General features: G+C 33.0%; 1 long non-coding RNA gene and 2 other non-coding genes across 3 annotated transcripts; 1 reads left to right on the plus strand and 2 right to left on the minus strand.

Moving 5' to 3' along the window:
• Positions 1-6,001: 6,001 nt before the first annotated feature.
• LOC123924774 lies at positions 6,002-6,490 on the plus strand. The gene is made up of 2 exons (XR_006814838.1): positions 6,002-6,170; positions 6,280-6,490. It is a non-coding gene; the product is annotated as an uncharacterized LOC123924774 (long non-coding RNA).
• Positions 6,491-11,234: 4,744 nt separating this feature from the next.
• LOC123882584 lies at positions 11,235-11,321 on the minus strand. Its single transcript, XR_006799908.1, has one exon. It is a non-coding gene; the product is annotated as a small nucleolar RNA snoR114 (small nucleolar RNA).
• Positions 11,322-11,328: 7 nt separating this feature from the next.
• Positions 11,329-11,399, minus strand: TRNAG-GCC. The gene has a single exon. It is a non-coding gene; the product is annotated as a tRNA-Gly (tRNA).
• Between the last annotated feature and the right edge of the window lie 3,029 nt (positions 11,400-14,428).

Consider the following 14,428-nt stretch of genomic DNA (forward strand, 5'->3'; position numbering starts at 1 on the left):
AAAAAAAAAAAAAAATACAGAAAATTACTCTTATACCCTCAGTCAAAGTCATCACCACACAAACTTCTCTTTCTTCTTTCACGACAAAGACTCATGACCGCACCGTCCGCACGCTGAACGCTTCATCGACCACCACCACCGACGAACCGCACACTTAACGCACCACCACCACCACCACCACCACCACCGGCGGACCGCGTACGCACGACCACCACCACGACGAACTGCCTCGACAGAATCAGATCCGGTAAGAAAGTCTATCACAAGAAAGAAATTATAACAACATTTCACAATATAAGAAACTGATTTTTGAATAATCTTATGGATTTTATATGGAAAGTGAGTGTTGAATTTGAATTTGAGTTTGGGTTGGAACTTTGAAGGATTTCCATAAGTGGGGAAATATTTAATTAAACCCTAAAAGATGAGAATTTGAGAGTTATGAAATGAAATAGGGAAGAAGGGTACTAGAGAAAGGATGAAGAATATGTTGTAGTGTATAGCAGCAAAAATGAACATTGGTTATTGTCTTATTGAACGTGGAATCTTGTTATGTTTTTGTGTGCTTTTGTTTCCTTTGCCTTGTCCCTTTGTGGCACTTTAAGTGCTTCTTGTTGTGTCTGTACAGCAGTACTATCATATGTGAAGAGTGTATTGAGTAACAAGATGGCCGATCAATGGTTAAATGATCGTCTAGTAACTTATATAGAAAGAGATGTTCTGAGAACCATTGATAATGATGTAATTTTAGCTCATTTTCAACAAATGGCGGATAGGCTATTTTCTTTGTAAATTTAGTTGCGACAACTATTTTTAGTGTACCTTTTTATTAAATGTAATATAATTTAGTTCTTTGAGCAAAAATGTTAGCCCCACCGGTAATTGAAGTCTGGGTCCGCCCCTGCTTGGAGCTATTCTTCCTTGGATTCTGGATGCAAGATTGAGTTAGGATCCTTCCAATTCTTCTCCATGGAATCAATTTCTATCATGATTTCACCTTCAAGTGTAAGAATGAGGAACTAAATTCTTGTTGATTGATTCTCTATGATGAAGCTTTTTCCTTGTAATTGAACCATGTAGCTTGTCTTTGATTTTGTAATGAATTGAGAATTTGTGTTAATCAAATAACTTTGAGTTTAATGCTTCTCTTATATGTTTACATTTGAGATGATTTATGATGCAATTTACTTTGAGAATTGAAATTGGATCTTGATCTAGGTTGTTTGAGAAATTGATTAGTTTCTTAGAGATTTGAAGTTAATTGGTTGTGATGTTGAGATTAATGATCTTAAAACCTCAATCAATCATGAAATTACCTTAGAGATTTGGAATTCATGATTGATAGAGAGGATGAAATTACCAAGAGATTGGGTTTCATCATTGTGATTAACCTATCTTTAGCACAAAGGATTAATTCATTAGAAGTCATCTTGTTACCAATTACTATGAAATTCGTGAATTCTAGGAGTATCAATCACTTTTCATCTTTTGTTAAACCAAAATCTAATATCCAAAGTTTGATAAAAACATCTATGAACTATTTCTCCCCCAATCATGTTACAAATTTTATTAGTAAGTCATCGGTTCGGTTCTGTTGTGTAAAGTAAGTCAATCTCCGTGGATCGATATTTTACTGTTTGACGATAATTGGTGCACTTGCCAATAATCTATCAGTGAACCATTCATGCACCTAATTTTCTATTTGCTGTCAAACTTATCAAGTCTTGTAACTTTGATACATGTCTATCGCAAGTATAAATGTAAACTGGTCATATCAAATAAAGTAACAATTCAGTATAGCTATTTACGGTGTTTGTGATTGATCGATAATGTCACAACCGCTGCAGTGGCAAATTAAAATATGATATAAGATAGTGACCACATTTTTATAAGGTACACTAGTTAAAGTGTAAACTGAGTTCGCACTCTAAATAGCGAATCGTGTTTCAGTTCACACTCTACATAGCGAGTGACAATATTTTTTACTCAAACTCAACGTCTGCACCCCTAGATGACAAAATTGACGGAAAAGACTAACTTGAAACTTAAAATAAACGTAAGGGACCAATTTGATACTTTTTAAACGTAAGAGACCAAATTGAAACCTAAAATAAACGTAAGGGACAAAATGTGTAGTTAAACCAAAAAAGAATTTGTTTTCTAGATAGAACTCTAGTTTCGCTTTCTAGAATGTGAACTCTCTTTTTTCGTCTAAGGGGGTGTAGACGCTGGGTTTGAGTTAAAAATTAAAAATATTGCCACTGTCTACTTAGAGTGCGAAAAATACTCGCATCCTAGAAAACGTGGGGGTTAGTTAGGTAATTTCAGGAGGTGCGTAAGAAATTTTAGGAGGCGTGAAAAGAAAATCCCATTATATATAGTGCTCATAAATGGATAACAAGTAAACAACCTAAATGGGCTAAAAGAAGCCCAACTAAATAATTAAGACTAAAAGGTTCAAAGGATATAAGAAACCCAACATTTCAAATAAAAATTCAACTATCAATAAAGATAAATTCTATTGAAGAAAATATTTAATTAATTAGTCTAACTCTATCAAGATTCAAAAGAAATTGAAGGTAATTGATTGAGAAGGTGTTTAAGATCATAGGGATGAAGGAGTTTCTTGTTGTCTTCTAACAATATTCAATCATATAGTGAATATAGAACAAACCATCTCACACTGTGTGGGGAGATTGGACTGGGCCACCAAAATATTTATAGAATTTTTTTTTCCTACCCCAACATTTATCTTTATATCTTAACATTTAAAATTGAAAGGATGAATATGTCCTCATATAGAAAGTAAAACTATAAAAAAATAAAAATAATTCTACCCATTTCAGAAAAAGTGTGCCGGTTTGAGAAAAGGAAAAAAAAGAAAGTAAGTGTCGAAATGCATACCAGTACACTTTCATAGGAGTGTTCCGATTTAAAATTGTTACCGGAAAACTCATACAAAATATAGTTTTTTAGGAAAAACAATTATAACTTAAAAATTTAGGAAACCCTATTTTCTTTCTAGTAAATAGATTCTGCATTAAGTTTAAGTTAAGGAGTTCAAATAATGAAAGTAAGAGCCTCTAATCGTAAAATTTGTAAAAAATGTCGATTGATCGGTATGCGAGGTTGAATTATAGTAATTTGTTCCAGTCTAAAACATAAACAAAAACAAGGATAATATTTTCACTAAATAAGGTCTTTCTATTAAAAGAAAGTACAAATGCAAAAATAAATAAAAAATGATAATAAAATTTAATTTTATTAATTAAATACTAAATAAGTTTGACGTTGAATCATTATTTTTTTTTTTTATCTTTAGGTCAAAATGTTGAAATAAAAAATATTCAGTCTTAAAAAAAAAAAACAATTGTCATTTTTTTCAAACTAAAGATCTCTTTCGTTCTAATGATTATTATGAAATATTGAGTTTGTTCCTATAGGCATTTTGGATGCCGCTATTGAAATAGCCTTAATTATAGCTATATTTTTAGGGACCCCTCCCATTTCATAAAGTATTTTGTTGGGTTTAATGAAAGCTACCCAATATTCTTGAGATCCTTTTTCTTGAACCCGTACACGTTTCGGTACGTCTTACTTTAACATATTTGTCACAAAAATTCACTTGGGTTGGTGCATTGGTATTGGCTTGGGACCTGAGAGTGTGCTCCTCTTGAGGTCTGAGGTTCGATTCTTTCTGACGCCAATTTGGGTGGGCTAATTTAGCTTCTTCAAAAAAACATATTTGTCACAAAATATACGTACCTATATTTGTTCACTCCGGCAAACATTTTGTGACATTGCCCGTTGTGCTGCTTTTATTTTTCGAAGCAAATTTTATTACCTCAGTAGGCTTTTCCCTCCATTCTTCCTCAATGTTGTTTACGGAATCTGATTCTTTTGAGGTTATTCTATTGGTGGAGTCGTTTGTTGATAGACGAATGGCAAAGCCATTGAAAACTCACGCACACAAAGTGGAGTGACCTGGTTTCAAACTCCGGTCATAACGTTCGACACTAATAATTTCGATATTTCTGTCAGTTGAGCTAGAATTTGTGGACAAGTCGGTTGCTGACTTGCTGTTTTATTTGTATACGGAAGATTCGGTAGGTAACATGCCCCATAAACTATAAAATTGCATATTCAGAAGAAACTATAAATTCGGTGTCGTTCTTTATAATCTCTTAACTCTTTAATTTAATTAGCAATTTACATTGATGCAATTTATGCACTGCATGTTAATACTTACAAAGTTTCATGAAGATTCTTGTTTTCAAAAGAGTGCATAAAATAATCAAGTCATTGGACTCAAGTGGTTAATGAGCTTCACTAAAAATAATGGATTCCGGGAGAACCCGAGTTCGATTCCTGGGTGGAACAATTTCTTGGCCAGACATTACTTACCTCGCGACCGAACTCTGAACTACTAGGACCCTTTCCCCCTAGGAACCAGAGGGTTATAAACCAAAAAGGAAAAAAAAAGAGTGCAGAAAATATATAATCTCATATAGGGAAAATTTCTCTTTCACATACAAATATATTTTTGTGTATTTTAATGGTTGGGTTAAATTGTTGAAATAATTGCTTAATTTCTTTCATTGCAAAGATATTTTATAACTTTTTATGGTAGATAGATGAAATGACAAAGTCATTAAACTCACACACACAAGTGAAGAAGTCGGGGTTCAAACCCCGATCATAACGTCCAACCTAACAATTTTCGCATTTTTGTCAATTGATGAACTAGGGCTTGTGGACAGATTTTATACTTTTAATGTATGACATTTAATTCATTTTTTGGCTCATATGGTTTGCCATAGAATTATTTTAATTGATACATGGAAACATTTCTCACTACAACCAAACTTCGCGTCGGACACAAGCGGACGCTAAATAGCCAAAAACAAACGCTACAAAGTAGTTAGCAATGGTTTAGTGTCTAAATAGAGTTTTTTTTTTCTTTCGAGGGAAACGAACCACATACCCTAGGGTTCAAGTACATGTTCAATTCATTTCCACTACCAATTGAGCTACTAATTATGACGAACGACTTATTCGAAAACCTTATACTTATATATTCTCTGAAATATCTATAGGACCATGATGAAGCACAGATAGAATTACAACGGACGAAGATTCAACTCATTACTATCCCCATAACAAAGACTTGGGGGGCAACTGTTCCGGATCGGCTAAAAGCCCAACACACTTGAAGGCCCGTCAAAATGGGATAAGATCAATCATGTGGCGCAACGACCACGGAACTAAAACAACGAGCACGGATAGAGGCCAAACACCCAAACGTGCTCCATGCAAAGGACAATTCAGGTATTATATGTGACTGATCCTTTACACACGGGGGTCCCACTATATTGTAAAACTCTAATATTCTCATATATATATATATATATATATATATATATATATATATCCCATATATATATATATATATATATATATATATATATATATATATATATATATATATATATAAGCATTCATACATCAATCCTAGGTATGAAATATTTGTGCCTCCAATTACTCACTCATTTTTACCTCTTTCAATTAATTATTGACTTGAACGTTAGAGTGCTAACAATCTTACAAGTATCTTTTCCGCCATAAAGACCGAAAAACCATCTCATCATCATCTTCAACAGCTCATTTTAACCGAACCATCACTAATTAAGACAAATCATTTCTGGACGACCGGTTCAAATATCATCTCACCCCATGGTGCTTTATTCCAACAACAACTTTACCATGGTCCAAAAAGAAACTTTTTCCCATACTATCATGAAAAGTTAGGAGTAATGAAAGGTTAAAAAAATAAAATTCCTTCTATTGTAGTGAAAGGTTAAAAATTATCTTTACTATTCTGTGAACTCCTTACTAGATGTGCTAAGGAGACAAACAAAATACACTGATATATTTTAAAGATACATTATAATGATTATAACTTTATGAAAGGTATTTACAATTTTATATGTGCTAAAAACTATTTAATTGTTTTTAGGAGAGCTTGAATATTACTTTAAACACTATAAAAAGATCAATTCATATTCTATTTTCTTACATGCAAAGAAGAAAAAATATGACTGAAGTTCTCAAATTTATTTATGCTATGATTCTATTTCTTTTGTTCCTTGTCGCAATAAAAGTTGGTGGTGGTAAGCCTTTCTTTCATCATTTTCAATTTTCCTTATTTACTTCATATTTTTGTAGAAAATCTTTTATAATATTTTAGCAACATTATTTTATTATATTTTTTCATTGCAGAACATATTTTCTGTGCAAGTGATGCTGATTGTACAAACATTTGGAATGAGTATTATATTCATAAGTGTGTTGATCACGAATGTAAGTGGGTGTGGAAATGGGATTTAGAGCCATAATTTTGTAAGATGGTTAGTTATTGTAACGGTACCTAATAATTTTTTTTCTTTTTCCAATTTTGTGAACCTTGCATTTATGATATTGTATTTTAAGATGATGGTACAACAACAAAGAATGTTATTTAGATTATCTTTTTTTCTTTTAATTTTAGAAGCATTATTGTAACGTCCAATTCAGATATATCACACTTATGAGAATAACATTATATATTTAGGTTGAAAAATAATATTTAACTTACTTCAAAGCCTATAATATTATTTTTATTCGTAATATATTGTTACACTTATATTTTCACTCACTTCAAAAAAAAAAACTCTTACCTTTTAATTAGATTTAACGGTCTTAGATACTACAGTGTTTTTTTTAGAAGAGTATGAAAAGTAGAATGCCACCGTGTATAATTATAATTAGCTAGTAGCTACTACAATATAACAATAAAAACTTTAATTAATCTTGTCTGCGGAAGTTGATTGAAAGAAGAGAAGGAATTGATTGAAGATTTACCTAAGAAATTCAAAGAAGTTGTTGTTGAATATGTTGTTGTGTTGTTGGAGTTGTTTGAAGTCTCACATTGTTTAGGTTCCCGGGCGATTAAGTGTATAAATATGTGAGGGCAACCTCACCCTTTGAGCTAACTTTTGGGGATGAGATCCAAACATATTTAACAGTTGTTTCCATTCTTTAGGGTTCATTTTTCTCCCCAATTTTAATTTTGATTTTTTTTTTTAGTCATTTCAAGTTATTGTTCGTTCTAGTGGTGAAAATGAAGAATCAATTTAGATATGTTGTATTTCATTTTGTTGTTGAACCATGCTTTTGAAGGTTTATGAAGGGTGATTCAAAATTGGAAATGTATTAAAGCAAATTAAACACATTCTTGAATTGAACCTCATTATTTCATTCCTGAAGGTTTGTGATGACTTTTTTTTGTTATGAATTTGAGATAAAGGTTTGAACTTCGGATTTCTAAATGATTAAATGATTCAGTAATTTCTTTAAAAAAATTAATAATAAATATTGCACAATCAGCATGACTAATACGGCCATGACGTGACATGTCAATGAAAGTTAAACACCTCAACATTTTTTATTATAAAAAAATTATCACATGTTTTCTAAAATTACAAGGGTATAAATAAATAAATAAATAAATAAAAATTACAAGTGCTAAAATTAAAATGACTCATATTTGTATGTTAAAGTTTATCATTTTACATGATAATTAATTGAGAATAGTACAAATTAAGATAAATAAATTTTATGAGAAGAATAATTATTAGAAAAATTACTGCATGAACCTTTCAATAAGTAGCATACGCATACTAGTCAATATCACCAACAAATATCTCACACCCACATTTGTCATTTCTCTTTCTAATTGAAGTACATCCAAAAAAAAAATATAGAAACACAAGATTTCTCTTTCTAATTTTTTTTTTGATAGAAATATCATTTTGCATTAGATAAAACAAATGAAGTACAAACATAGAGAGAAACAATGTGTTAGGACATTCCTCAACCACATTCTAAAAACAACACAAACAATTAAGCCAACTAAGATTTAAGTATCAATAAACTATGAGAAAATATAAACCAATAGAGCATTACCAAGCCAATAACTTAATCCAAGCACCCAAACAAATTTCTTCAACAAGTGATAAGTGGGTTGAAGAACCACAGTCTTTAAATCTATCCAATTACGGATCATTTCTTTGACTTGTGGACGCGCAGATCGACTATACGGGTTCTCAAAATTGGTTAAACTCACCATATGTGAAGGATTCATTTGTTGAGTGGAGAAGAAAAAAGACCGGTTTGCTACTGCCACTATTAGATCCTTGCTCAAAATATTTTCCATTACATTCATTCTTCTTTGAGGCTTTACATCAAACACCATGAGAGCAATCTTAAAATTGACTATACTTAAACACACAATACAGAATACATAAAAACAATACACCACAATGAAAACAACAGATCCACAAACACAAACACAAACTCTCAGAAATTTCATTTCTTCTGATGGCGGTGGCTCCAGTGGTGGCCTTCTCCCATAGCCACAGAGCTCCGAATGATTGGCTAGTGAGGCTGGGTTTCGATTTGAAAGCACATCACAATGATTGATTCGTGCAAGGATAGAGTGGTGGTTGTTCTTGGAGGGAGGCTTGAACCTTATGGATGTTGGTGGTGAAACAAGGAATGGAGACAATAGAGATGAAGAAGTAACAAAATTGTTGGAACAAAAGTTCACATTGGTGTGTGAATTGAAAATAAAATTGAGTCTCATATCGAGTATTAGAACATACTAGTGTGTTGTAGCATACTAGTGTGTATTTTGTGAAAATAAATAAATTAAGTCCTACACTTTGATGGACATACTATTTATTTATTTAATTTATTGTGATTTATTTTCCATCATTTTGTAACTGTTAATTTATGGGAGAATAATTCTAATTGATTGCTTCACTAAGAAAATATATGTATATATGCATATACATCTCAGCCCTTAAGTGAGACACGGAAAGCTTCTAAAAAAAATGATGCATATCATATTTCAAGGTTAAAAAATTATGAAAGTCATTTATCCTTAGTCGATGGTTGAACATAGGTTGGAGCAATTATAATTTGTACAATCAAGTTGTAGATACATGGTCAAGTGACTACGTGATAAACATTTCAATATTTTGTTTAATTGGTTTTGGAGCCATGTTCATCCAAAGAGTTGAAGCTAGTTGCTAGCGGTGATGGCAGACTTCAAGGTATGCTAGTTTTATTTTGTTTTTCAAACAAACAATGGATGATCACTATTAGGGACCGAACTCTAGTATGATTGTTGGGTCTAATTTTCGGGAGTATTATACTATGAATTTACATTTTAGAACTTAATGCTGAATATGGACCTTTTCTAATGTTGAATTTAATCTTGATGTCTACTTTCCAGTTTGTTCTATTATTTTGCGAGACTTATGATTTTAGCAAAACTTTTCTCTATTTTTTAGTTGAAATCATGCTTAAGTACATTCAGTCCATAATAACTAATTGGATATTTCTAATTGATTTTATGATCAATTGTTACTAATCTTTTATTAAACCAGTAGCGTTTGTTGATTTATATCAGCATAAGTGCCTTAAGGATACTAATAGTAATATTAGTATTAATTTATTTTAAAAGTGATATAAGAATCACTAGTTCCTTCAAATTAAGAATGGTCATTGCACCATTATCCCTTTGATTTAAGAATGGTCTTAGTACCATATTGGAATGACCTCAGTGTCATTATATTGATAGATATTGTAGTATCATCAATACATGTGGTATTGTAGTACCACATGTGGTATCGTAGTTCCGTTGATTCATAGATTGAGGTTGTAGCATCAATCTGAGTGGTATTGTAGTACCACTGAATCACCGATGAGTAATAGATTGATGTCGTAGCATAAATTCGAGTGGTATTGTAGTACCATTCAAGAAGGTGTATTCTTTGACCGATTTCTACCGTGCAGTAGCATATCGGTATACAGTTGAAACTGGGCTGTTTTATCTTGGGGACGGCGTGGTTGATAGTCTGCTTGCACAATTTTGGGCAGTGCCACGAAACATCTTAAAGAGAGCGACCTAGTCCGCGACTCAACCCAGTAATCTCTTCGGTGGCTGTAAAAATTATTTTTTAACGGTTTTTTAAATCCCGAAAACAACAGAAACAAAGAAAGAAGAAAAAAAACCACATACATGGGAGAGGAATCTCCACTGGAGAGGGGGCAAACTCCATTCTGGAGAGGATCAACTCCGATGGCGGGAGGAGAGATCCCTACTAGAGGGGATGCGGCGCTCAAACATTGTGTAACCAAATACCCTAATTTCTAGAGAGAATGGAGAGCATCTCTCTCTAGAAACTTACTTTTGACTCTCTTTCTAATCTTTCTGTTCACGCCCAAACGAGGGAGGCCGCGCCCAGGTACAGCGCGCGAGCCTAAATATAGGTTGTGCATTTTCTGACTTTTTAAAGGGATTTTAGGGTTTCTAAAGCCAACAAAAGAGTAGGGTTAAAAGAGAACTTCTCTTGGGCTAACACTAGGGTTGGAATTGATTCGTCACCTTGGGAAACACTTTTCATATTGAATTTCTTCGCCGTTTTATCTTTTGGTTTGATTACTATTGTCGTTCTCACGTATTTGGTTGCTTAATCATATTTGCTCCACACATCAAGATTATTGGTGTGATATTTTAATCGAATTCACATCAGTCTACCTAAGATACTCTAATTTATATATAATCTATGAGTAGAACATATTTTTCTATTGATAAATAAAAAGATATTTGAAAATTAGTTTTCTTAAGAGGACCAATGACGACATATGTTTATAATTATATAATGGAAAATGCTAACGACTTGGATACTTTTTAAAGGTCTTACTTAATGTCACACTTTTGCATGGAAAAAATTAGAAATTGAGAGGATCTTAACTCCTTTATATATGTATATGGAATTCAACGAAAGGAGATCCTCTCAAGTCCAATTTTCCTCCTGTTGAATCTTAGCCTTCCATTTATTGTTTGCCATCTACTGTTCATTCAAATAAAACAAATTGGAAGGTGTGGATTAAACTGGACCACCTCCAGTGCAATTTAAACAGGACAGGATCTGTCTCGAATTCAACCAACTAAGCATGCACATTTGTTGAAAGGTGGGTTGTGAAAAATTACGTAACACTCTTTAATTATTGGGGATAAGTGTAATCAAATAATGATGATGAAAAATGAACTTATGATAGCTAAAGAATAAAACAAAGTTTGATAAGAGAAGAATAATGATGATGAAAAATATTAAGGAAAAAAAGAGCTCAGATGTGCCAATTTTCGCAACCTAAGTAAACGATAGTAGTGATCCCGTCACTACATTTAAGCACAAATTTCATCACCGCTCAAAATTTTGCACCAGCCGGGAATCGAACCCGGGTCTGTACCGTGGCAGGGTACTATTCTACCACTAGACCACTGGTGCTTTGATGCTTACTGAGTACGCCGGCCTGTATTCATATATTCAGTGCTCGATTGGAGTTATTGCAAAAATAAACATGTAAGGAGGAGTTACACTTTCTAACATAAATATAGTGAAGTTAACTCTCTTTTTTTAGCAATAAAAAAATATTAACTCACTTTTTTTATTACCAACTTTTACTTATATTTTGGGACGGAGTGAGTAAACCTTAACAATTTCTCTCCTACTTTAAATCATTTTTAATAGTCTTTTTTTTAAAAAAAAAAATAACTTTAATTTTTTTTTTTTTGACAAGTAAAATTAAATTTTATATACTAGTACTTAACTTTGATGATATCTCTAAAATGCCTCTCATAATCAGCAAGGAATTATTGTTAAAGTTAGTTTTATTAGGAGACAAGTCAATTGAGTTGTTCACTTCTTAGCTACTTCCTCCAGACACATTTATAAGTCAAATTTGCTTATAAATGTGTCCGGAAGGAGTATGAGTTTATGACGTTTCGATCAATTGCTAGTAGCACTATATTTTATTTTGACCTGCCTTGTCTTGTGAGACTTTTCATGAATAAAATGCACTAAGTTGGTTTCTAACAAAAAAATATTTCTAAAGACTAATTCTTTTTCTTCTTTTTGTAGACGAAGTGGAAAACGCTATATGAAACTCACACACAACACAGCTGTGAAACTTTTGATTCAAACCTAATTGGAGTGTAAAGATATTGATATTGTTAGTTGAGCTAGATAAACTTCAGTTGTAAAGGATAATTTAGGTAATAGACTTGAATTTTTATTTAATGATGCATTGATTAAATATGATCAATTGTCTTCTGTATTTTATTTTTATTTTTTGATAAGTTATCTTTCTTAATGATATAGGCTGACAATGAACCAAACCAACTCGAAAATAGTTCGAGATTCGATTCGATAATTAAATCGTTGAATAGGGATGGCAATGGGCGCCCACGGGTGCGGGTTTGAGTGATACCAAACCCATACCCGAAATCAACACCCAAACCCAAACCCAAACCCAAATCTGTTCGGGTGGCAAAACCACACCCACGCCCACACCCATTGGGTTAGGGTTTTTTACACCCAAACTCAAACCCACAACACATTTTGTACTACTTTGCAAATTTAAGCAAAACAAGGTAAATTTAAGCAAAAACAATGGAATTTAAACATATTGTCAATCACTTAGCAAAAACATAGGTTTAAAATTACAAAATAGTCTTTCAAGAAATTAAATTACAACTAAACCAAAATTAAGTTCTTCCAACTTTCAAGCAAAATTCAAACACAATTTTGGTTTGTGGTTTGTGAAAAACCTAATTTTACTTTTACACTTATATATATATATATATATATATATATATATATATATATATATATATATATATATATGTGTGTGTGTGTGTGTGTGTGTGGGTATTTAGGTAATTTTAACATGTTTCGGGTGGGTATATGGGTTTCGGGTGTGAGTTTGAGTGATACCAAACCCACACCCATATTTTCGGGTGTCACCCAAACCCAAACCCAAACCCAAACCCAGTCAATTCGGGTTTCACCCGTTGACTTGGGTTTGGGTTCGGGTGGGTCTCACGGGTTTGGGTTTTTCTGCCATCCCTATCGTTGAACTTGGTTCATGAACCAAATGAGTCGAACTTGAGTTAAAAATTAAGCTCGTTAAATAAATAAGTCGAACTTGAACTATATATAGTTCGAATCGTTTGGTTCATGAGCAACTCAATATATATAATAGTAAGTTTTTTTGTATATGAGACCAATAAAAAGTTGTTATAAGAGATAGCTCTTATACACAATGTATATGTTTTTTCATAGTGATTAGTGAGTATCATATATTAATATATGTGGACAATTCAAATCCACATTTCAATATTATCTAAATGAAACACAATATAACACTACAACTTTATCACACAAAATGAAAGCATTGGTTGGTTGATCTAAGTATCAAACCACTATTTCATATATGATAGTATGTTTATACTAGGACTGGCGATGAACCGAACCAACTCGAAAATAATCCGAGACTCGATTCGATAATTAACTCGTTGAACTAAGTTCATGAACCAAATGAGTCGAACTTGAGTTGAAAATTAAGCTCGTTAAATAAATGAGATGAGTCGAGTCGAGCTTAAGCAAGTTCGACTCGACTCATTTCCATCCCTAAGCCTAATCCTCCTAGGTCCAGTCCAAATCCACATATATCCGGTAACTTTGCGTACGCCATTGATCATGTACACCCTCTACCCTATAACGAATATTGTCCACGAAACACTTACAAGACCGTTAGATACATTTCAACTACTCCTCTCACTCTATGCCAGTTGTTGCCAATTGTCATAGGCAGTTATAACTATCTTCCTCTATATAAGGACGACAAGGCTTCGGCGTCAAGATACACAATTCGATCACTCTTCACTCCTCCTTGATCCTATACTGACTTGTACTGCTGACCATCGGCCGAGTTCGGGTCGAAAATCGCCAAACAAATAAAAACAGCAACCTCTTAATTTAGACCCAATTCCCACCATCTATAACTTTGGTTTGTTTAAGTGTCGAGTCATTCGGGTGACGAGTATAATGGGTTTGTTTTAACGGGTTAGCTTGAAACTTTGTTGTTACATCCAAAACTTCATTGATAAAAAAATTCATATTCTTCAAATAGTTCAATATTTCATACATAATGCAACAAATGATACAACAATATTTTGATTATGAAGAGATGAATTTTTAGAGACCCACACCTGCCTGTATACAACGGTTCATGGCCGATTTTAACAATTGTTGTCTCGAGACCCGACCCGCACCCGACCGAGTGCTTTCATATGTTGGTAATTATGTCGACTTCGAGTCAGGTTGCGGGTCCATGCTTTCCACTACTGACTTGAGCGTTGTAGTGATAACTTGTTTTGCAGGTACCTCCCTCAACGTGATCCATCGTACTTGAAACGAATCGCTACCGCAATTTCCTCAAGCCTCACCATTGAAGTTATCTCATTCTCAATGTA

Source organism: Trifolium pratense, linkage group LG4 (genome assembly GCF_020283565.1).
Source record: "Trifolium pratense cultivar HEN17-A07 linkage group LG4, ARS_RC_1.1, whole genome shotgun sequence".
Classification (NCBI taxonomy): Eukaryota; Viridiplantae; Streptophyta; class Magnoliopsida; order Fabales; family Fabaceae; genus Trifolium; species Trifolium pratense.